General features: G+C 46.8%; 1 long non-coding RNA gene across 1 annotated transcript in view; it reads left to right on the forward strand.

The window, feature by feature from the left end:
- The first annotated feature begins 7,844 nt into the window (after positions 1-7,844).
- Positions 7,845-24,661, forward strand: part of LOC112929381 (uncharacterized) — a 216,133-nt gene continuing 199,316 nt past the window's right edge. The window contains exons 1-2 of the long non-coding RNA XR_011996157.1: positions 7,845-8,132; positions 13,734-13,813. This is a non-coding gene — a long non-coding RNA (uncharacterized lncRNA). The remainder of the gene's footprint in view (positions 8,133-13,733; positions 13,814-24,661) is intronic.

Here is a 24,661-nt window from a genome sequence, read left to right on the forward strand (position 1 = left end):
TCTCACGCTCACTGATGTTTGAGAGGCACTTGGCTAGAAAACGAACATTCGGCCTTTGGGACCCCCACAGTCTAGGTAGCAGTTCTCAGGCTCCACTACACTCTAGAATCACCCGGGGAGCTTTAAAATACTCTGTGCCTGGGCTCCACCCAGAGCGATCGAATCAGAATGTCTGACGTGGGGCCCGCTGTCTTTACATGTGTCAGCTCTCCGGGCGATTCTGAAGTGTAGCCAGCCAGGGTGAGAACCGCTGGCCCGGGGAGGGGAGGCACAGCTCGTAGACAGAAAGTCACTGTGCGGGTCAGCGGCGTATCTCAAACAGCTGCCTCAGGGCGGTGGCTGGGCTGAGCTAGGGGAGGGCTTGTACCCGGGTGTCTGCAACCCTGGGTTTTAGTTCATTTCTGCTTTTCCAGCAAGTGTCTCAGCCTCTCTGATCTCAGTTTCCTCTGAGGGGTCTGGAGGGTCTCTGAGCAACTCTCCCCTTCTTATGTTAATGATTCTAAGAAGGCCAGTGACAGGAGGGTGAATCTCTGTCTCACTCTGTGTCAAACTCGAGGGCTGGCGTAGCACTGCCGATTAACAGAGAAGTTAAAAATATATATATTTTATGTATTTGCTATATATAATATATATATATATATATTATATGTATCAAATCTGTTTATTTGAAGGCATTAACACAGGATGAGGACAGGTCTGCAGACCCGTGAATTCCATCTCATCCATCTTGCCTTATAGAAAGTAGCAGGGTTTTGCCAATGAGACTTTGCTTAGGGCAGTGGTTTTCAAACTGTGGTTCCTGGACTGGCAACCTCAGCATCCCCAGAGAACTTGCTAGAAATGTACCACCCAGACTTGCTGGGGTGGAAAGTCTTGGGGTGGGGCTCAGCAATCTGTAGTTTAACAAGCCCTCCAGGTGGCTGGGGTGCACCCTTCAGTTTGAGAACCGCTGACCCAGAGCAATGCGGCTGTGACTTGTAGCTCCTTTCCAGCCCCAAACCCGATGGCCATTAAGCGTTGCTCTCCATCTCAAACCCCTGAGGTCTGCAGAATGCCCAGATTTCCGGTTTGCTCCCAAAGAAAGAGATGGAAGAGAGGTTGGCGGCGTGTGCTTGTGGTACTCGCTGGCACACTTTGCCTTGCTCCAATCACGTACAGGTTCTACTTGCTTTTGGTTTTAGAACATCCTGTGGAGCAGCAACAGCAACGTCCTGTGCTTAACATGGATAAGGGGGAGAAGCCGCTGCTACTGCATCTGACGACCGGGGTGGTTATTTTCTCTAGATGTGTCGGTGTTCAAGTTCGCTTTTGTGATTGTCTTCTTGCAATCTAGTGACAGCAATGTGATCAGATTACAATGGGGCAAAGTGATTATGTAGATGTGTGTTGTTCTGTAGGAGGAAAGTGCCGGAACATTCCTGGGGCATGTAACTCCGCAGCTGGACCCTGATTCTGGCTGGTGAAAGGGTGGGCCTGAAAGGCTTTGAAGGAGAATGGCCACATTGTGTCCAAGCAGTTAAAAGGGAAGGTCTCCTTTACACAAAAGCACAGGAGCGCTGCCTATGAGGATTCCGGGTCTGCTTTTATGAAGATGAGACTCTAAGAAGTGTTGCAATTGTGAGCCATGGGGGACCACATCACCTTGATCCACCAATTTACTGCCGACAGCAGTCAAAAGAGCTAAACATCTTCACACGCTTCTCAATCCACTTTTATTGGATCATCCAAAGAGGTGCCTGGGACAATAGTCGTGGGATGTGACACCGATGTGATATACGGTTGCTTCAACTAAAAGGAACAGGTGCCTTTGAAGATCCTGGAAATGGGAGAGGATTCTGATTCCCCTCCAGCTCCCTGGCCCCCTCAGGAAGTAAAAATAGGGTTTTGCATTAGCTTGACTCCTGTTTGCCTGACGTTTCCCTTACTGACAATCAGCTCTGCGACCCCGGCACCAGTCACCGCCTCTGGAACTCTCCCCGCATCTGCCGGCTGTCAGGCAGACCCTGGAAACCTGCAGGATGCATCCTGCTTCTGTACCTGTTCATTTGCAAAGGTTTCTTTGAATTTTATTTCAAGACGATGGCGCAAAACCCAGACATTGGGTAATGGTATTTTGCTGCCTGTTCCCTTTAATTGATGTCTGGCTGGTTTCGCCCTCCCTCATCCCTCCTCCAATTTAGCTCTGGAAACATCTGTCTTTTTATTCACCAATAGAGTCTCGAAAGGGTAACAAACCTGTTAGATAAAATATCAAAGTTATGAATTCTGATTTAATAAATGTGCATTCGAGAGATGATTCATGGCATGTATGATGGCTTTCAATTGCTTTCTCAAACAGTTCATGCCTCATTTCATTAAGAGCTTCAGTCAATGCCAACTGATTAATTATCACAGCACTAGTCATCTTTTGTTTAGTAAACATGTGCAAGAGACTCGTCTGGGCTTGGCCATATAGAACTCTAGTTTAAATGCAAATAAAAATGTTTTAAAATAGACGCTTTTATAAATGTTTTTAGAATTCTGCTAAAACGATACTGGAGATTGTTCATTTCTTTGCTTAAAAATGCCTGCTGGGTACCTACGAGTGCCATCTGCAGGCTAAGCCCTGTGCCACTGTGGGAGGCAGTATGGAGGTGCCTCAAAAATTTAAAGACAGAATTACCATATGAACCACTAATTCCACTACAGGGTATTTGCCCGAAGAAAATAAAAGCACAAATTCAAAAAGACGTATGCCCCCCGCCCCCGCATTTACTGCAGCATGATGTACAATAGCCAAGACACGGAAGCAGCCCGAGCGTCCATCCAGGGACGGGTGGATAAAGATGTGGAACACATACACACACGCACAGTGGAATATTACTCAGCCATAAAAAACCAGTGAGATCTTGCCATGGACCTAAGGGGTATAATGCTAAGTGAAATAAGTCAGAGAAAAACAAATACCGTATGATTTCACTCAGATGTGGAATTTGGAAAAAGACTAATGCACAAAAGAGACACATGAAAATCCAGACTCTCAAATGCAGAGAACTGGTGGTTGCCAGGGGGAGGTAGGCAGGGGGATCGGGGGAAATAGGTGAGGGGATTAAGAGAACACTTGCCACGGTGGGGCCTGAGAGATGTAGAGAATGGTCGGATCATAGTGTACACTTGAAACTAAAAAACACCGTATGTTAATACTTTGATTAAAAAGAAAAAAAATGCCCGTGGGGTCCCTGCAGGCACCATCTGCTGGCTGAGCCCCCGGGGATACGCAGCGCCTGCCCTCAAGGAGCTTATTCAGCTGGTGGCCGCCGACCCTTCCACAAGGTGGCTCTGAGACACCGGGTATGTGCGTCCATTGTCTAGGACTCGCTTTCTCCTTTTTCAAGTGATCTTGTTGGATTCTCTTGCCTTTCATGTCCCTGGAAGTGCTGACTTTATCTGATCCTCGAGGTATTTTTGTTTGCTTCTCACATCGATTTCAAGAAGAGAGACCATAGAGTATAAACAGCCGAGGCCTAGCTGGAACAGTCATACTATTAAGTCGAGGCCTTCATTTCAGGAGACCTGTTGATCATTCTCACGCACTTTGAGTCTTCACAGTATTTGTCGTTGTTGCAAAAGTCAAAGGGAAGATCTCTTTCTGGTACAAATTAAAGCAACCGAACAGGAGGAGGCCGATGGCTTTGCCTATCATGTGTCGTCTCTGAAGCTTTGCTCTTTACAAGTGAGGACAAGTAAAACCACCAAAGAAGATAAGGAAACCCCTTAGGCAGTGACCCCTGGGAATAACCTGGGTGTCGCTGGTCCTGAAAGAAGTGAGCACTCACACGGCACAGCCTGACTTCCTCCAGGTGACCCTGGAGTCACCACAAGGGCTGCCAGGCTCAGGGGAGCTGCCACGGGGATGTTTCCTCTTCCACCTCAATATTTTTATTTAACGAGTCCTGGGTTGTCCCGCCCGACGAAGGCGGCCTTGGGTCCGGAGCAGAGCCCTGGAGCAGAGCCCTGGAGCACACAGGGGGCCCTGAAGAGCTGCCCAGAGACCATCTTCCTGGGGCCAGAAAAGCCCGACAGAGCAACCGTCGCCGAGACAGGAGAGTTTCAGAAACATCCGACCTCCTTAAAGCTGCCTTCTGGTTTTCTGCCTGCAGGACGACTTAGGCTCAGGTGACCGTTCTTCTCCCATGGGAAGGCAGGGGTCAGGGTGGTGGGGTGCCTGGTCCGGGTCTGAGGGCCAGCACCGAGGATGAATCCTGCCGGTGTCCCTCGCACGGGGGATCTGAGACGAATGCGCGTGTGACGTTCTGCACATTTGTTTCTTCACCTGGAGGATGGATCTGCTTGCTGGGGTTGGTGTTGAGACTCGGGTAAGGTGAAGCTGGTAAAGAACTGGCCCCCGTGATGGTAATTCTTAATTACAAGCGTGGCGATGGCCGCTTTCCCCACGTGTTCATATCACCTCCCTTGCACGAGCACCTGTGAGCTTAGGGAAGTCTACATCTCAGGTCCCTCTGAGTGTTAGTGACGCTCCAAGGGATAGCCCAGGAGCTGGATGAGGGAAGCGTGACCGAGGGACAGGAGCACAGCAGCGGTCAGAGCCGCCAGATTTTTATTTTGTGCTCCCCCTACCTCATCCCACAGGGAGGATGGACCGAGCAGCCACCAGCTGGTTCTGTGATGTCGCTGACTGGGTGGCTAATTTTGAACAGAGGAAAACTGGCCTTAGAACTCACGCTCGTGATTTCTTTCTGCCAAACTATTTTATGACATGCATAGTGCTCTTTTCCGATTGTAAAGCAACGGACAGTGTAAGTTCACATTTTGGACCATGTGGAGAGACATAAAAAGGACAAAAATTTCCTATGGTTTAATCATCCGGAGGTAACCATCAGTAGCATGTTCGTATCCTGTGAGGCCTTCGCGTGTGTGTATGTGTGCATGGCGGGTGCAGGTATATAATGTGGGCAGCCTACTGTATGAGTGTAATTTTGTGATTTGTATGATAGTTTATGCAACACGTAGTCTTACATTCTTTTTATTTTTTTTTGAAGATTTTATTTATTTATTCATGAGAGACACACAGAGAGAGAGAGAGAGAGAGAGAGGCAGAGACAGAGGCGGAGGGAGAAGCAGGCTCCACGCAGGGAGCCCGACATGGGACTCGATCCCGGGACCCCAGGATCAGGCCCTGGGCTGAAGGTGGTGCTAAACCACTGAGCCACCCGGGCTGCCCTTACATTCTTTTAAAAAAATAATTACAAACTCCCTAAGAGTCGTGAATTTTTACCCCTTTGAACCTCATTTGTTCCATTACTCACCTCTTTCTCTCTCTTGCTGCTGTTTTCTCTGTGTGTGTCCATGTGCGTGCATATATACATTTCAATTATTAGCATTCATTTCTGAATCACTGGAGAGCAAGTAGTATACAGGATACCCCACCTTCCCTAAAAACTCCAGGATACGTTTCCGTAAAACAAGAAAACCATCTACCCCAGTACAACCATTAAAATCAGGAAATCAGCACTGGGAGAGGGTGGGCATCCATCCCTATTCAGTCCCCCCCACTGCCCCTTCAGTATGCCCTCCTCCTTTCCGGTCCAGGATCCAAGCCACCATCGTGACTTGACCCATAACTTTCGTCTTTGCCAATCTGGAACCATTCCATCTCCTGTCCCTAATGATTTGACATTTCTCAGTAGGTGAGGACCCTCCTGTAGATGTTCTTCAGCTTGAGTCTGTCTGTCGGTTCTTCGGGATCAGAACTCAGCTGTCCATCTTTGGGAGAAACGCCATGGGAAAGCTGCTGCGTCCTTCCCGGTGGGCCGCATCGATGCCCATCTATCCTGCCCCCTCATGCCAGTTTAGATCCCCTGGTCACGTGGGTGGCTGTCTGCCAGGTTTCTCTACCAAGTCCCCTGTTTCTTTATAATGTACAAGTATTTTTGTGGGGGAGATTCTCTGAAAGGACATCAAGATCCTCTACCTTGTCAAACCTCTGCCCACAAGCGTTGGCATTTACTGGTGCTTCCTGCTGAGTTAACCACTACTGTGATGGTTGTCAAATGGCGATTTTCTATTTTCATAATTTTTCTACATTTTTTATTTGGTATTCTACTCTAAGGAAGAGCTTACCTTTCTCCATTTATTTTTTAATTTTATTTATGTCAGTAAAAATACATAGATTCTTATTGTGTGTGCTACATTAAATATGTTCCTATTACTATTTATTCTGACATTCAGATTGTCTCAGATTTAGCCATTAGAAGATTCTTGAAGCTGGCTCCTTGTGCCCCTTTTTAACATCTTCCCATCATTCTTTGAGTACTTCTCTGTATTCTGACACAGAAAGATATTCTAAGCTCGCCTTGTGGTCCTCCTACCCTGCCTGTGGAATTAGCGATTTCTCCAGGGAAATTTGGTTCCTTTAGGCAGGTAATGGTATTTAGAAACCAAGCTCTGGGCAATGGATGTGCTCATCGCTACTAGCGTGTCATTGCTCCTGGTCCACTCAAACAACTGAGATAGGAAATATACTTATGATTTCACACACACACACACACACACACACCTGTCTGTCTATCTGTCTCTATCTAGCTACCTATCCATCTGTTCATCCACCCCTACAAGTGCACTTATACACACACATCTATACTGGGGTTTCTAGACATGGCACTGTTGAAATTTTGGGTTGGATAATTCTCTGCTATGGAGGATGCTCTGTGGTTAGCAGCATCCCTTGACTGAGCTTGTTATAGGCCAGTAGGTACCCCCTCCTCCAGTTGTTACAACCCCAAATATCTTCTGATATTGCCATTGTTTCATGAGTGACAAAATCATCCTGGCTGAGAGCCACTGATCTATATAGATTTCCATATCTATTTACATGTATAATTTTAAAAATTTAGTTAATACCAGTACCTTTATTTCCAATCCGCTGCCTCAAATCCCTCCAATTCTAATCTCCATTTCCACCTTTGTAAATCCTTCTCTGACATCCGAGAAAGCTCCCATTACCCTCCATGTAGACACTTGTTTAATTCTCCTGTATGTAATCACTTGCCCTACCGTGCTGGTCACTCCTCCACTGCCTCCGACCTTCCACTGCCATCTCCACAGCTCCCTGCCTCTTCCTCCCTTGGCCTCATGGGTACATAGGCTGCTACCACCATCCTTCTGGTAACTGTATTTTTCCATCTTTGTTTTCCATCTTTGCCAAATTTTAAATTCCATAAAAGCAAAGAGGAAGACTACAGCTGAGTTCCGATTGTGGGATGGTGCTGGTTTGTAGTTGGTGTTCAATAGTTGTCTGATAGATGAATAGAAGTACATATCAGCACCTCTAAGCCCTTAGATATTTGCTTTATGCCCATTTTCCAGGTAGGAAAGGCTGAGCCGCATGTGAATGGCTCCCTATGCTCATGTGAACAGCTGAGCAGCTCTTGGCCTGAATCCCACTCTGAGCTGTCTCACCTCATCAGACAATATACCCTTTCTGACCATACCAGGGTTTTCTCATTTTGCAGGGTTTAAGAGCTGAATTTCCAGCTGCCAGCAAGTGTTTATTTGTGACTCTGTCTGACAACAGGGAGGCTCGTCTTTGCTGTCCTTTCCTGACTGACCTCATCCTTAATAATCCCGCCACCACCCTGCTCCCTGCTCCCACCCCTCCGCAGCAGCCGGTGATATTTGCTCTTCTTTGCCGAGCCTGCCTTGGGTAGACTGCTGATGTGGAAAAAGACTGTTTCCCTGGCACCCTGAAGCGTTTTCAAACAAAGCTTCTTCCAGTTCAAAGACACCTGACTACCTAGTACCGACCGTGTTACTTAACCGAAGGGAGAGGGGCAGGGATGCTGGATGCTGTTCCGTTCCACCCCTTGCTCTGAGCTGCGGTGGCAGGTTCTCCTGCGGACTGTGCACCCATCTCCGGGTGGTTCACGTGCAGAGGCCTTCCCCTCCGCCTGCGTCCCACAGCCAGCGGCACACCGTGGGCCCTGGCTCCCCGGGGACCTGCCTGGGGGACAAAGTGCGGCATTCCAGTAGAGGAGCAGCCTCGACCTGAAGTTCTAGCAGTCTCCTGTCAGGACTGCGGCTCCCTTTCCTCCTCCCTGTGGCCTTGGAAAATGCCACCTCCTCTGTCAAGCAAGGTGGGAGTCTGGAGAAATGTCAAGGACACTCTGAGCTGGGCCCTACAGTGAGTCTCTGAGGGGTCCTTTGCAGGCGGGGGCATGGGGGAGTGGCAGGGGACAAAGAAGGACCCAGCACTTGATGGCAGGAGGCCCCGTGTCTAGGCTGGGCTTTGCCTCCGTGGGCCCCGGGATTGCCTCCTAGGACGGTGGCCGGCGCCGAGCAGGCCCTTGGTGGCCGCCTCTCGGGTGGTGGCTCTTGGTGGCTCCTGCAGCTCCCTGCGCCCCAGCGCCCGTACCCATAACAAGGGGGGGCCCAGATGACTGACGGCAAGCACGGGATCCAGTATTGGTGTGTGGTCGGTGCGTGAGACCGAGTGCTGGTCTTCACCACAGGGCGAGTGTAGCCCGTCCGCCTCTGGGGACTGTCCTGCTCCTCGGGCTCCGGTGCTGTGGACAGGGTAGGTGCGCCGGGACCCGTGGGCCCCCTAGTCTCCAGCAGGACTCCTTGTTGCCCACTCTGGCACCCCCGCACGGCCAGCATGGAGCAGGGTAATGGGCATTGGCAGAAAAACAACCACAGCATCATCACAACATCTACCAGTGTTTGATCCAGTGGCCGATGGGGTCGTTAGCCAAGGAGAGTCATTGTAGGTGCACCTCGCCCCCGACGGTCGCCCCCAGACCAGTGGCCGTTCATCGTCCTCTGGCTTCTCCCCCCGGGGTGCAGGATGGCACCAAGTGGGGCGGCATCGATCCCTCCCGTGAGCGCGCCTCAGAGCTGTCCCTGGTGCTGGTCGCGGCCCTCCAGGGCCTTTGTGTGGTGGGAGCTCATGGCTACCTCAGGCCTCTGCCCGGGTTGGGCCTGGTGTCGCAGTGTTCTCAGCGTGTGACGCACCACCCTGGGGCTCATGGGAGGTGGCACGTTCGGTCCCAAAGGCACCCAGCCAGCCTGCTCCTTGAAACAGCACTGCTAGACAGAATCAATTTCCCATTGACTTTCAGCGCCATCTCAGACACAGTGTAATTCTTGTCTGAGGGTTTATAAAGGCCATTGACTGTCTTATAAAAGATTTAAACACTTACCTTGTGGCATGTGGGAGCTCTATCTATCACGGTGCCTTTTTGACAATTTGTGGGGGTGGCGATGGGCTGGGAGAGGGCAGCTGGCGTCCCCACAGTAGTTGTGGCTCAGAGAGTGCCGGCTGGACCCACTGGACACAGTGCGAGTGGACCGTTTGAAGGGCCCTCCTAAGTCGTCACCCAGAGGACTCTTCTCCACAGGGGGTCAAGGCTCCCCGCGCTGCATTTTGCAAAGAGATCACAAGGGACACAAGATAATCTTCACCCCAACATTGCCTCTACTGGAACCAAGGGCGCATAACTGTGACCTGATTGGAACCAGAGGCATCTTTTTATCTAGCACCAAGGCTTTGCTAGGCCACACCAGTGAAACAATGATGATAACCTTGAGTACTTGGTTAGCCCCACTCTATAAGGTGTGTCTGTATCTATTCTTTTTACACATAGAATAACTCTGGAAGGTAGGTGGAGTGAAGATTGCTATACTCATTTTACAAATAGGAAAACTGAGTTTCAAAGAGGTTAAGTGTGTATTTGGCCAAGATAATCTCAATTTTCAGGAAAAGCACTCTTTCCCAACTTACCTCTCTCCTCCCCTTTATTGCCTGTTTTTATCCATCTTCCCCATAGCCAGTCAGATGGTGCTTCTTAGGGAAAATAGAGAGGAATGAAATGATGGGATTCATTTGCTGAAGGAGTTCAGTCCAGGGGGGGATCTAGACCGGGAGCTGGGTGATTGCATTTCAGTGTGTTTAGTGCTGTCATAGGTCAAGGAAGATAGGAGCATAGGAAAAAGGATGGTCAGAGCTCTGCAGGGCAGGAGGGTTGGTGGTCAGTCAATCATGGTGCCAGAACATAGGCACAGATGCTGAGGCACAAGGACACCCAACCTACTGGGGAATTGCAACAGTGACAAGTGTTAAGGAAAAGACTCACGAGGTGCAGGGTAGGGAGTGAGAGGGGAGCATGATCTGGCCCCCGTACCCTCTCTGATGGCATCCTCCACTCCTCTCCCTCTTGCTCACTTTCTTTTGTCCACACTGGTCTCTATGCTGTTTCCCAGGAACCAGGTGTATTCTCACTTCAGGGCCTTTATACCAGCTCCTCCTGTTGTGTGGAGTTGTCTTTCCTGGGTATCCTTGAGGTTCACAGCACCACTTCCTTCGAGGGTCATTTTCTCAGGATGATTCCAACCACCCCACCCCCAGCACTCTGGATCTCCTTTCTCTGTCCTAAAACTTCCTTTTTCCATAGTATTTACTACCTTCTAACATGCTGTATAACTTACATACTTATTATGGTTATTGCTTATAACTTTCTCCATCAACTAGAATGTAAGCTCCATTAAGGTAGGTGTCATTTATCCTGAGCACCTAGAATGCTGGCATGGAGTACTAAGTATTTGTTGAGTAGATGAATTGATGGATGATCGACTTCCAATGATTAGCAAGCCGAAGGATTGGGGTTCATTGTTGTGGACAATGGGGACTTGAAGTTTATTGTGGAAAGGGAAGCTGAAGGAAGTTAAGAGGAGTTATGTGTTTATATTTTGCTGACAGAGATTATGCGGAAGGGCAGATAGGGATTGGGAAGACATAATCTAGGTGTGGGATGAGAGGTGTTGGGCCAGGGTGGGGAATACGTGGCCTAGGAAGAGGGAGACATCTCATGGGGATTAGACAGACTTGGCTCTATGGGCTGCTTAGAAAGCAGGACTGAAGCCAATTCCTTGGTTTGAGTTTGAGTGACTGGGTGGAGAAGCTGGTGTTTCACTGACTCTGAGACCATGGCCAGGGGAAAGCATGTTGTTAAAAATATGTGTGTGTATGTATGTGCACACGTGCATGTGCATGCAGGCAAGGGAGGCAGATCTGTTCTGGGACACAGGCGGTGCCAACCAGGTCACTGGCACTGTGGATTTGACCTAGATGGCAGGAGCCATCTAGCGTGGGGCTGGCTGGCCACCAGAGGCCTGGGGTGGTGCAGGATTATTTGTTTACTGGCTCACCTGAAGACTGGTGGGAGGAAAAAAAATCAAACAGCAGAGTGGTGATTTGATTGCCATCTGCTTGGTGTTCTAGGGCTGGACTGAAGGTTCTGGTAAGAATACAGTGTGACTCAGAGGAGGACATTCAGTGCTTCTCAAGTTATAGCAGGGAGTCCAGTACTCAGTCTCATGAGTGGGTCTCCTGTGGGGCCAAGCTTGGGGGCTCAGCATGTCCTGCTTCCCCCTTCATTCTGGGCTTCCTGTGGCTGCTTGCCTCCTGTCTTACTCGTCTCCTTGGAGTCCTCCCCTCTTCCTTTCCCTCCTCCTCCTCATCTGTCTGGGTGGTTGCCTGTGGCCCCTAGGCCTTCTTATCTGTCATAGCCCTTGTGCTAACACACATGACCCAGCAACCAGGGGCTTCTCATATTGGACTATTGATATCTATGGGAAGACACTCCACACTATGGTGGCAGGAAACTAGGTTTTGATCCCAGTTCTGCTATGGACACTGGAAATGGGACCTAAGAAAACTCCTCTTTCACTTTGGAATATCAGGGTCCTCATACGGAAAGGACCATAGCGATGACTGCTCCATAGATCCAGGTCAGAATGCTGGAATCTGAGTGTTGATGGTTAGAATGAATGGTTGGGCATGTTGTAGGTAGGAGGAAGGATCCTTTGGTCCTGGACTTGCAGATATCACCTCTAATGGCATCTTTTCTGTTGAGTGGTGCCTTCTACAATAGAACAAACATCTCAATAAATAACGATATAAAATTTGTTCCTTAGAAGGACATTATGCCATAAAAGCGTTCTAATATTTGATGAATTTCCTCTGAAATGCTAACATTTGATGAGCTTTCTCTGAACATTTTGAAGACCTTTTTATCTCCTGTTAAAAGCATTTTACAAAAGAGGGAAATGGATGTGTACCCTGACTAAGGGTAGCTCACGAACATGTAGATCATCAGTCACCATACTGCAGTTAGCCCTTATGGTGGCCACGTTCACTACCACCAGATCTTTAAGAGTTTTCCTCTTACGCCATGCAGAGGAGAGCAGATTTACCCCGTGATGCAATGGGAACTGCTTCAGAATGCTGAGCAGGGAGAGAAACATTCTTATTTTCCCTCTTTGGTATGGAGTAGAGACAGGTCAGGGCAGGGTGTGATTTCGATGTCTTTGGGTGAGTTTGGAAGGTCAGGACATGTCAATGATAGTTGAATGGAGAAAATGGGACAGAGTTAAAAGCTATTCTGCAGGGAGCATCAGAGGTGATGGAACTTTGGATTCGTAAACAGGAGAAGTGAGGAAGAGAAGGGAGACAAGCGCAGCTCCATGTTTATTCTTGATCATCTTAGAGTAATCTCATGGGGAGATGGAGTGTACAGCCAGGAGAAGGTGAAGCAGCGGAGGGCTAGTGTAGACAATGCTTTGGAGGAACTTGTCTGTGTGCAGGAGCTGGAGGGAGGTAGAGGATGAAGGGAGATTTCCCTTTGTTTTTGAGGTATGGGAAGTCTGAGCATATTAGATGGTGAGGGAAAGGGGTCTTTGGTGAGAGGAGCCCAGTAGAACAGAATGCAGAAGTCATGACTGATGGGCAAGACTCCTGAGGGATGCATGGTACAGAGGAAAGCAGAAGCAGGTTCATCTTCCTTTGAAGAAGAGGATGTGGTAAGAAGAGACATGGAGGTGTTCCAAATTTGTGGGTAATGAAACAAAACACTGAGAGACTTTATGTGTAATCCCTCTCTTATCATTTTTTAGTAGGAAGCATGTGAGACCAGGGACGAAGTGGGGCTGGGGGCTTGAGAGCATGTAGCAGATCAATGCAGAGCCATGGGAGCAAGCTACCTGAGGACCAAGGGGTGTTAATGCCACTGCTGGGTTAGGGCCCGGGACAGGGCATTACTGGGTCATTATCTCCAGCCTAGAGAGGGAAATAGTAGGGCAGCAATGGGAGCAGATGGTTGGTGTGCACTGTGGTTCTACTTATGGGAAGTGTGGCTAGGGAGCTGTAGAGCAAGGAGCCAGAGAATGATAAAATGATGGATAAGAGCCATGAGATGAACAAGAGGATGGAACAGGGAACTGATGTGCATAGAGAAGAACTCAGGATGGGAGATTGTGATGAGGTCAGACAAAGGATGACAGATTAGTAAGGAAGCTGAGAAGACCTAGGCTGTGATCAGATATTAGGTTTTAAGATTTTTTTTTAAAGATTTTATTTTATTTATCCATGAGAGACACATAGAGAGGCAGAGACACAGGCAGAGGGAGAAGCAGACTTTATGCAAGGAGCCCAATGGGGACTTGATCCCAGGACCCTGGGGTCACACTCTGAGCCAAAGGCAGATGCTCAACCACTGAACTACCCACGTGCCCCTAGATTCTAAGATTTCAAAGCTATAAACTTTCTGGGTGACTGTAAGGCCCAGGGCATGGTCCCTGATGGGGAGGTGGGAAATGGTCACTAACATTACACTAAGCACAATGCTATGCACTTTAGATGGATTTTGCCACGAAATCTTAAGGCAGTCCTTGCTTTACAGATAAGAAACTGAGACAGAGAGGGAAGAAAGATTGATGAAGGAACCACAAACGAGTCATTGTCCCAGGCTGTGATGTGAAGGTAAGGGGTCTTTTCCATTCTCAACCGCTTCTCATAACACCCTGACAGCAGGTGGCTGAGTCAGCTCTACACATTAATGTCCATCAGGATGATGCCGGTGGGTGGAGGGGAAGATGATAAAAAAGGGACGGGGTCTTCCATGAAATGTTGACCTATAACAGAATGATAGCTGCAGTATCAACCTGCCGTCGCCGGCTCTACCACCATCCCATAGGGCCCAAGTCAACTCTGTGCTTCAAAGGCTGATAAGCTTCCTCTTGGGCATACTGTCATCTGGGGGTGGATGCCCAGGTTCCTGAGACACTGGCTGGCTCTGTGTCTGGTTACTGGAGGCTGGTCTTGGCATTGGATTCAAGTCCGGGCATCGGTGGTGGGAAGTGGAGCATGGCAGAGATCAGCCTTGAAATGTCACTGCTACTGTCTCAGGAGGGAGAGTAGCCCCAGAAAAGTGCTGCTGAGCGGGGCTGTGCATTGACTGGGGAGTGTGGGCAGCTTCTGTGCTCTTCACCACATTCCTTAATCAGACCAAGATGTACAGTCTCCCTGGGGCCATGTTTTCCAAGGGGTGTCAGTGCCCCAGACACATTTTATTTTATTTTATTTTTTTCCCCAGACACATTTTAAATTATGTTGTTGCTTTCTTTAGAATAACCCTCCTAAGGGCAGCCTGGATCCAGGCGAGTGTTATCGTAAATACTCTGGTTGTTCGCCAGTTTATCCATTTACCCCAATGGGTTGTTGTTATTGTTGTTATCTCTTTCTAATTTGAATCCTTTTTCCTCTCTGTTTATCCCATCACAAAAAGGATAGCACGGTGTGGTAGAAATATCTATACTCACCTGCTTATTTGGCACCTATTTATTGGATTCTTCAACAAATACAGGAATCCGGGTTTTGGAGAAAGGTGGGCTTGGATTTCATCCTAGTTGTGTGCTATCCATGTAGGCAGATGGCACATCATGACATATTTTGGATGTCACGAGTGAGCTGTTTTTAACTTGTAGGTGATAGGAGCACTCTGTGACCATGGGGGACTCTATTATACTCTTGGATCCTCAGTTTATTCTTCTGTGCAATGTCGCTTTTGTATCAACGTGGCACAGTGTTTATGAGAAATCAGTAAGAAAATATTGTGCAGATCCCAGTGCAGTGTCTGGCATGTGGCTTCTTCCAAATCTATTGATTCCTGCTCCCTCATATCCCATATATTTTTTTAAGTGACAGAGAAATGCCATTCCCCCAGATGAACAGACATGCTGATTGCATAGGGAATGCATTTTTTTGGTATCTGCATGGTGGGTACCATGTTCATGCTAATGGCAAAGGTCATTGCAACCAAGGGTGACCCCCAGTCCAATTAACCCAGCTGAAAGGTGTGTGCACATTCTGAGTGGAAAAGGGGAGGGTTTTATGAACTCATTTCAGGGCTCATTGTCTAGTTTCCTATCAGCTTAGCTGTAATCTACCTGCTTCCCCTGTTTTGCTGGTCTGGAGTGAGCCGGGGGACATGGTGGGATCTGCTTGGCTTAGCATTTGTACAACAATCCTTGGTGCCAGGATTGAACCAGGTGTGAAAGAGTCCATGATACCTTACAACTTCGGACACTGATCTTGTGCTCCTCACACGAGGTACGTTCTCTGGATAATCCAGGCCTGTTCTCTGCTGGCAGCTTCTATTTTGGTGCTTCTGGACCTGGAATAAAGACTTAGGGTCTGGCAGGGCTCATTCTTGCTTTGGCTTTGGGGGAAGTCATGGTCCTGCCTTAGCTTTGCTGGGTGTTTCAACTTGGCTATTCGTTATCCAGCTTCATGTCCTGTCTCTTCTCACACATGTTGTGCCATTTGTTCAAACATAAAAAGCACTGTGATTCTGTGGAAAGAGCAAAGGGTTTGAGCTTTGCCACCCAGGGTGGGCTCTTGGCTTTCAACCTTTTTAAGAGTCTCTTAGACCAAGTCGACACAGGGCATGTGAAGTCTAGTGAAATGCCATGAAAAATGCAAAAAGATAGATGGATATTAGTTACAGTTTTATTTATTGTTATCCTTTAATTTATGGAGCAACACCTACCTTTGGAGGCTAGGCTGCAGGAAGGCCACAGATAGTTTGTTAAAATATCATTAATATGTCAGGCAATTAAAAGAGAATGGGATTAAAGATGGCTCTGTGTTTTGGGGCTCATTATTTACCTTTAACAGTGGTATTTGTTGGTCTGATGTGACGAGCTACAGACCGGGAAGTTTTGAGAATCTATTTTCAGGGTTTTTCCTTGTTTTAGTGGTTTAAAAAGTCAATGCATCATCCTCAATCACTTTAATGGAGATTAAGTGAACGAAGTTCACACTATTGTCAATGGTAATTAAAAAAGCAACTTCAGATCTGTCAGACTCTGTGTTGGGAATGGTAGGAAAAGTCAATGATCTGCTTCCAAAGCTGACTGTGATAATTCGCCTTCTCCTTTGTTTCCGTCCCACCCACAACAGCACGCTCTACCCGCACAGTGTCCACTTCTCAAGAATCTTTCATGGTTCCCTAATGCCTGATGGACCCTTCCGGGTCTGGACTGTGTCCTCTCTCTCTGACAGTTATTCCCCTGCATTGTCCCATTTGTAATCTGTGTTCTCAAGGTTTATTGTCAACTTGAATGTTTTGTAAAAGTACACCTTAGGGTTCAGAGGGGACAGAGTGCTACCATGGTGATGGTCCATGCCATTTGTCCTGTCAGAATGACCTACTTTCTAAACCTTACTCAGTGCCAGTCCCACTTTCTGTTTCTCTTATGAATCTTCTTTTGGTCACTATACACATAACCTCATCTGCCCTATAGCTTGTGAGCAAACTGGAGCATATGTGACCCTGTATAATCCCATAGCTCCTACCATGGTGTCCGTACAGAACATACCTGCACTAAAATTTACCAGATACATTATTATTGTGCTCTCCTGGGTCTTCAGGTGGTTCAATCAGGAAAATTCTCTAGCATTGGTGGCCTAGGTTACTGTCTTGGGTGTACGCAAAGTAGGTCTAGAGCACGACGGGAGGGGTAGGGAAGGTCTTTTTGGAATGGTGTGCAAGTGTTCTAGTGCTGTCACAAGTTCCTATAAACTAAGTGGCTTAAAACAACACATTTATTATTTTACAGTTAAGGAGGTGAGAAGTCTCACTGGGCTCAAATCAGCTGTATTCCTTTCTGAAAGCTCTAGTGGAGACTCCTTTATCCTGCTTTGTCCAGCTTCTGGAGACTGCGTTCCTCAGCTCAGGGTCTCCTTCCTCCAGCTTCAAAGTCAGCAGTGCTGCATTTCCCTGACCATGCTTCCAGCATCCTGTATACCCACTGATGTCTCACCTACTGAGAAAATACAAGCTATGTCATGATAGACCCTTGGCATGTCACTCAGCACACCGACTATCAACCAAACGCCCAAACAGCACACATTTACAGGTGCCTGCTGCACACACACTAGAGACGCTGAGACCACTCTCTCTCATCCTAGGGGATGAGAGAAAAGGTCCTCATGAGGCAGGTCACTGATGAAGGCTTCAGAGGGGGATGGGCACATTAGCTGACTCTTGAAGAAGACATTGGTCATACAAAGGTGTTCAAGGGACAAAGTAAGGAGGACACTTCTGGCAGAAGGCATAGCCCATGCAAAGCATAGAGGTGTAGACCAGCATGGCATGTTCTATGTTCTAGAATCAGCCAGTTGCTTCTTTCTTTCTTTCTTTCTTTCTTTCTTTCTTTCTTTCTTTCTTTCTTTCTTTCTTTCTTTCTTTTTCTTTTTTCTTTCTTTCTTCTTCTTTCTTCTTCCTTCCTTCCATCCTTTTTTCTTTTTCTTTCTTTTCTTTCTTTCTTTCATTCTTTTCTTTCTTCTTTCTTTCTTTCTTTCTTTCTTTCTTTCTTTCTTCTTTCTTTCTTTCTTTCTTTCTTTCTTTCTTTCTTTCTTTCTTTCTTTCTTTCCTTTCTTTTTTTCCTTCCTTCCTTCCTTCCTTCCTTCCTTCCTTCCTTCCTTCCTTCCTTCCTTCCTTCTTTCTATCTTGGAGCTTGTGGAGTCCTGCTGGGATCATGACTCCTAAAATTCCAATTATATCTTAAAGGCTGTGGCCCAAGGCAATTTGTTGTTGGTTTTAAGCAAGGTCTTCTAAACTAGAGGGAACTTACAGATCTTCTCAAAAACAAAAATGTTTATGCCTGAGATGAAACTGAATTTTCTGTAGGCAAGACATGTGTTTCCATGTACAAAAAAGTGACTCTTGGCAGCAAACCAGAGTCCAAGCAATCCAGGGAAAGGTAAATTGCTTCCAGTAACAGTAGCGTGGTTTGTGCAGAATTCTGAAGCAACCTTCCTGCTAAGGCCATTGGACACAGAAACTGTGTGATGTATCTCTTAGTGATTTAGCTTGCTTAAAAGTAAATAAATAAAATTCTGAAAAAATGAATCAGCTTTTTGATGTGACTTGAGTAGAGATGGTTGGGGAAATGACTGATAATGGAAATGACAGAAAGTAGGTAGGTGTTGCAGGCTGAATTGTGTCTCCTCAAAATTCATGTCAAAGTTGTAACTCCCAGTACTTCAGATCATGACTGTATTTGAAGGTAATTTTTTTGAAGAGGTAACAAAGTCAAAATAAGATCATTAGTGTAGGCCCTAAATCCACTGTGACTACTGTTTTTATAAGAGGAGGTTAGGGGCACAGACACAGGGAGACAGGTAACACCACGTGAGGATACAGGAAGATGATGACCATCTACAAACCAAAATGAGAGGCCTCAGAGGACACCAATCCTTCTGACACCTTGATCTCAGATACCTGAGCCTCCGAAACTGTGAGAAAATACATTTCTATTGCTTAGGACACCAGCCTGTGGTGCTTTGTTATGACAGCCCTAGAAAATTAATATAGTTGGTCACAAAAAACCATAAAAATCATTGGATGGCCTGTGTACTGGATGCTGTGATGCATCATTTGCATCTCCTTTCAAGTCTTATGGCCTTATTACTCCAGTTGCTGTGGGCAGAGAGCCCTCAGCTGTCAGCTTCTTTCCAGAATTTGCCTTGGATCTTGTTGCCTTGTCCAAAGTCATGCCCCTTTCCCCAGGGTAGTCTGGATCCGAGACTTGCTGACATATGGATGTTAAGGCTTGGTTGCTTTGCCCAACTTGGTTCAACTCTGAAAGGCCATCTGGCTTCAGAGCTTCCCTTGGGGTTGACTGAGGGACTGCATTACAGCTTCTTTTCAGTTCTGCTCCCTTCTCATCCACATAGATTGACCCCCAGACTATTGCTTAATGTATTCCTATATGCTAACCTTTGTCTCAGGATCCATTTCTTGAGGAATGCAACCTGTGACATCAACATAAAGAAATAAGATTTTGTCCTGAAAGCATTGAGGAGCTATTGAGACATTGCATTTGGATATGGTATGATTTGTAGTATGGCTACTTGGAAGGCTAAAGTGACGAGGGTCAGACCAGGTAGATCAGTCAGACAGAGGGAGATAGGCAAAGAGAAAGTGATCAGAGGCCTGGTTGTACTCATTATTCTTCACCCAAAGCTCCTCCTAGAAGCTGTGTAGTTAGATGTCATTCCAATATATGGAACACATTGTCCTGGCTTGACTGGCATTTACTTCTTACTCAAAGCATTGAAAGAAGCTCAAGTCGGCTCTGTTTTCCAAGATGTGAGAACCAATCAAGATGGGATTAATATTTTGGTATATCCTCAGAGATGTAGAGATGAATTGGAGGGTAATATATGTACTTTCTTCTTACCCCCTACAAGGCTCTTATGAGCTCAATCTTATGATGCAAGCTCTCATACACCAGCCCTAACTACCTGTGGCTCTTGCCTCACGTTGTGCCACAGCTGGACTCTGAACATTTGCTAATGCAATTTATTCTGACAGAACTATATTCCCTCTTGCTCCATGACCTTTATTTACCTTATTCATCACTAAAGTCTCTATTATGCAGTTATTGCTTCCAAGACCTTTACTGATGACTCCCTTAGGCAGGGTTAAGTTTATTTTTACTGTATTTTCATAATATATTTTTTTCAACCACTGGACAGTCAATTCCAGGACAGTAGAAACTATGTCTTCTTAGAGATTTGGAGCAAAAGAAGCACTTCACTCTTCTTTCCATTCAAAGCTTGACCATTAGAGAATATATACACAAAGAAATGGTTACTGAATGAAGATCCCTTTCTCTACTATAATAGTGGTTGTATGACACTCAAAAGTCATCAAACCTAGAGACTCTAGTAAACTGTGTAGGGGATTGTGGCTTAGACCTGGTGCCAAGTGGTATCTCCTACTTGCAACCCTATATTTAAACTTGAGGATCAGCAAACTTGAGCAAATCATAAGAAAAATACCATGACTTGCAGAGTAGACTCCAAATTCTCAACCTTGTGAAATAAGACTGCTGGCCTGCCTGCATCAACCATAAAAGTTAATAGTGGAGTCAAGGAGAGAGAGAAAGAGAAGGGAAATGGTGGGTTTTTCCCTTGAGAGGGGTCCTGCTCTGCTGAATTCACAACAGCAGGGCAGGAAGGAGAAGGATGGAGAACATATGGCACTAGAGACTAGAGCCTGGATGGCCAAGGGGAATGAAAGAAGGCTTGAGTGCCTCTGGGCCAGGATCCCTGCCTACAGAAAATGTAGCTCATTGAATGTAAGTTGGCCATTTGAATTAGACATTCTCCTTGCACAGAGGTGGTGAGAGAGTAGAGGGAGGACAGAGTTCCTTCTAAGGCATTTTCCTACCTGAGAAAGGTGAATGGAAGTGTCGCCTTCATGAGATAAAGTGGAAACATAGGGGGAAGAATACACAGGACTTTCATCTAAGCCTCTTGACTTTCATGGCCCTGAAACCAATGTGAGAGTGGCCCAAAGTACGTATCAGTTAACATTTATTAATGGAAGGGGAGAATGGCTAAGAAGTGACAGTTGCTGACAGACATCTTTACCCATTTCTCTCGGTCATTAATTAATGTCCTTGGCCTGGGTGGTATTATAAATGTAACCCATTCTTAACTTTACAGGCTGGTCACTGAAAGCCTCTTCAGAATCTCTTGCAACTTCATCTTTAACTACATCCATCATGAAGATGTTTTTTACCTAAAATGAACTCCTGCCATGTGGGCAATGGGATAGGGCCAGAAGTGGGCACTGGGAGCCTGGCCCTGCTCCTGTCCTAGGCAGTCAGGAGCTCCTTTTCAGTGTGATGGAGGGAGCTCTGTTTGGGGCCAAGCAGGCTTTGTTATCTGGCAAGGGTTGACACAGTAGGACATTGAATACAGGGAGTAGATGGAAGTCAGTGACACATGGGTGCAGCAGAATGACTCCCTGGGCATCATCTACTTATGGAAGAATGGAAACAGAATAAACCTGTCAAGTAAGGACTGAGATGAGACCGATCAGGGATTCTGGCTGCCTAAAAGCAAATGAGGAGTCAAGACCCAGCTCTAGTCTCAGCTGAGAACTAGGAGGGCTGGACAGGGAAATGGGAGCAGCACCCCACTGGGAGAGTTGACCCAGGCAGACAGGGATTAGGAGGGGGCTCTTGGCAGGCAGGGTCCCTTCTTAGAATCCACAGTATACAGCCAGCTCACATGTTGGTTGCTCTGAGTTGGTGATGCAGGTGTGAAACACGTGCTGGTTCTCCACATTGAGGGAGATAGACTAACTCTTTACTACACTATGGTAGATGCTATGATATACTTCTGAAGTCCCCTTCAATGAGGATTTACTGACCCAGCTGCTAGAGGACTAGTGTAGACAACCTTGATATCTGTCAACCTCTTTTGAGTTTGCAGAGAGCCACCCTCCTAAGATCACCTAGGATCTCCTTTGGGTGGCCGATCTAATATTAAATAGTCAACACGGGAGTATGAAGCATTTTAGCACAACTAGGAACAATGCTGAAGAGTCAATTCTAACTATAAAGCTTTCTATGGAGTTGGTCAAATAGGCCATTGGGTTTGCAATACAACTTAACACCTCTCTCTGCTACCAACCTCTGTGGCCTGTTCCTCTGTTCCCTTCCCTTCCCTTCCCTTCCCTTCCCTTCCCTTCCCCAAGTTTGTATCTGAAGGGCACTCTTAATAAATATCTGGCATGCTCTACATCTCAGTGCTTTATTTCTGGGAAACTCAGCCTGTGACTCTCCTCTTTGTATTGTGCTCTCTGATCTGGTTTGAGGAGAGCCAGGAGTGAGTGTAGGTTGAGCACGAAAGGGCAGGTGTGGGAGTGGTAGGAGAAGGGGACCCAGGTTTACATAAGATTGGCTCTAGAGATTGCCAACAGAATTCATTAAGGCCTGGTTGATGGTGATAGTGACATCTGCTACTGATGATATTCACAGGGTGTGCTCTAACATGGAAGGTGATGGTAGTTACTCAGAAGCAGATGGACATGTTATCTGGACAACTCTTATGTTGGACCCTGGGCCTGATCTCTGGAAACAATAAGATGGCCCATCAGTCAACAGATATCTCTAGAGCACTTCCTTGGAGTGCTTCCTTGAAGTTTGGAAAGTTTCACAACTGATGCTGAAAATTGAAAATATCATTGTCATGGTTACACCCAGTAGTGTGGCCCCAGTGTGCCAGCATGGGCTTGAGTCAGATAGCACCTGAAAGGGGAGAGGCAACCTAGAGAGAATACCGTGAGACCTGGATTGAAGCCTTTCTTTGCCAGGTTCCGTCTTGAGTAAATTCCTTTCCTCTTCGTTCAGGAATTTGTGTAATGGAAAATAAAACCCCTATTTCTCATATTTGTCATGGAAACTGAAATAAAAGTCTCCTTTGTCCTGCCTCCATCCCACACAACCTCTGGAAAGTTACATTCCTCATATATTAATTTCTTATGAATTAGTAATTCTTTGAGCACGTCCTTTTGGCCAGGTGCTGTGCTGAGAACTGGAAAAATAGAAAACAGAAAAACATGGGCCAACCTTTGAATAGCTCTCAGCTTCCCGTGGGTGGCAGACACAGAAATGGTTTATGATGAGGGAACTAAAGAAGGCCTCTGAAAAGCCATGGTCCACAGCCTCTCCTTTCCCACAAAGGTCCCAGGAAGGTGTATGTGTGACATACATACAAGGGAAGGAAGCAAAAGGCCACAGTTAACAAAACTGGGCAGAGAAAACCCAGAAGGTCAGGCTGAGCTCTCCTCAGCTTCTCTGTTTCTTCACACACCAAGGATTCATGTGGAAGCAAGTCTGGGAGTCTCTTTTGTCCAGTGTCTCCCAGGCCCAAAGCCAAGTCTCATATTTCTCCGTCTCTGGACACAAGGTACATACATGGAATTGAAAACCATTTAGTGCTGTTAGAAGTCGAAGAAAGCAGAGGCCTAAGATAGGTAACTAACTCCCCAGGTAGGTCTCAGATGACCAAGAACCGCGATGATATCTGTAGGGTTTCTCATTCATCCTGAGAACAAGTGGTTTGGATTTGCATGTTCATCAAAATCACCAATGGAGCTTTAAGAGAGGGGACTCTGTGGTCTAATGTCTAGACAGTGGTTCTCTGTTGGGTAGGGGTCAGTGAGAAATGGTTGGCAGGGCCATCAGAGAGTCAGGGCTCTGGGTTTTGAAACTCTTATGTGCAGACTCAGGAGAATGTTGGGTTTGGACATCACATATTGGCCAGCTGAGTCCACTGGAATCAGATAGACTAACGCTGCCAGTGATGGAGGCTCCTCGGAGCCAAGTAGAATGTGAGCTTTTCTTGGGAGGCCAGCATTACCCCCAAGTCCTTCCATTGCCTTGGCTCTGAGGTTACTAGGACAAACTAGGAGAACATTCAAATGTTCAAACAAATCTAATAATGAAGAATCACTTCCTCTAGAGATTGCTGGTCCCATTCTGCAGTCATTCTGACTGTTAGAAAGTCTTTCCCCATCCCCTGCCTTCCAGTTACTGGTTCCTATGCTGTCCCTTGGCATTGGTCAAGTGAGCCCGAATCTGTGATGCTTGAGGCCTATTTTACTAAAATTAGTAATCAATAAAATCTACGGTCGATAGGCACAGGGCAAAATAAATAGTCACGTGAAGGTGACCCTAATTTAATGAGAGTGATTCATCACTTCAAGCGAAGTGCTATTGGCCTCATATACTGGACTCAGATCCTCTAGCAGGGGCAGGGCTCCCCGGGGAGGGGGAGAATGGGAATAAACATGGTGCCTCAGGTTAGTTCTTCTGATGCCCCTGCACATGAAAAATGGGCCCCTCAGCAGTGAAGCTGTCACTGAGCAACATTTATAGGTTACACTTGTAGGGAAAAATGATTGACGTAAATATATTTAATGTCCAAAAACATAAGCACTGATTATTCAGTGAAGAAAGTATTAGGAAACTCATTAAGATATGTTTGTGTGCTTGCGTTGGCCTAAGCATCACAATTAGCATCCACACCCACACGGAATGCAGATACAGTTGTGAAATAAATTTTGAAAATTGAGTCCCTCAAGCTTTCTGGTTCCCATGCCAACTGTGTACGTTTGGTGTCACTTGGATCTTGATTGCATGAAAAATACTTCTTGCTGTAGCACTTCCATAGCTTCCTGAGTCATGTGGCTGACACTTTGTACTTTACGTGTGAAAAATAAGGCTGTCTTGTTTAAGCCACTTCCATGGGACGTTTTGTGACTTACAGCTGAAAGCATCTGTGCCCTCGCAGACAACTCCTGCCTGTTGTGGGGCCTCCCTCCTAGCAGATCTTCCCCCTTGATTGAGATCTCAGCCTGAGAGCCCACTTATGCCCTTTGACATCCCACCTCCTCCCAAGCCACCACCCCCCTATTCTCACCCCAAACTCATCAAGCTGACTTGCATACTCGCATCCTTG

The sequence above is a fragment of the Vulpes vulpes genome, chromosome 12 (genome assembly GCF_048418805.1).
Source record: "Vulpes vulpes isolate BD-2025 chromosome 12, VulVul3, whole genome shotgun sequence".
Taxonomy (NCBI): domain Eukaryota; kingdom Metazoa; phylum Chordata; class Mammalia; order Carnivora; family Canidae; genus Vulpes; species Vulpes vulpes.